This window comes from Penaeus monodon, chromosome 31, assembly GCF_015228065.2.
Source record: "Penaeus monodon isolate SGIC_2016 chromosome 31, NSTDA_Pmon_1, whole genome shotgun sequence".
NCBI lineage: Eukaryota > Metazoa > Arthropoda > Malacostraca > Decapoda > Penaeidae > Penaeus > Penaeus monodon.
In genome coordinates, this window is record NC_051416.1 from 25,088,603 (window position 1) to 25,088,921 (window position 319).

Below are 319 nucleotides of genomic sequence, written 5' to 3' on the forward strand. Positions count from 1 at the left end.
TGTTCTCTCTATCTCCTTCCCCCTACCTCTTCCTTCCACTTCCTCCCTCTCTCTCCCTCTCCCTCCTCCTCCCTCCTCCTCACTCCTCCTCCCTCCTCCTCCCTTTCCCCCCTCCTCTTCCCTCCTCCTCCCTCTTCCTCCCTCTTCCTCCCTCCCTCCTTCATACATCATTTTATTCATCAGTTTAATACATTTAGTGAGTTGGATTAAGACCCGGATTAGAGTCCCCCCCCCCCCCGCGAGGAGACGTAATCATTGCGTAAAAATCTCCTGCTAATTATCATCTTGAGTTCTTCTCTTTTTTTTTGGGGGGGGGGGA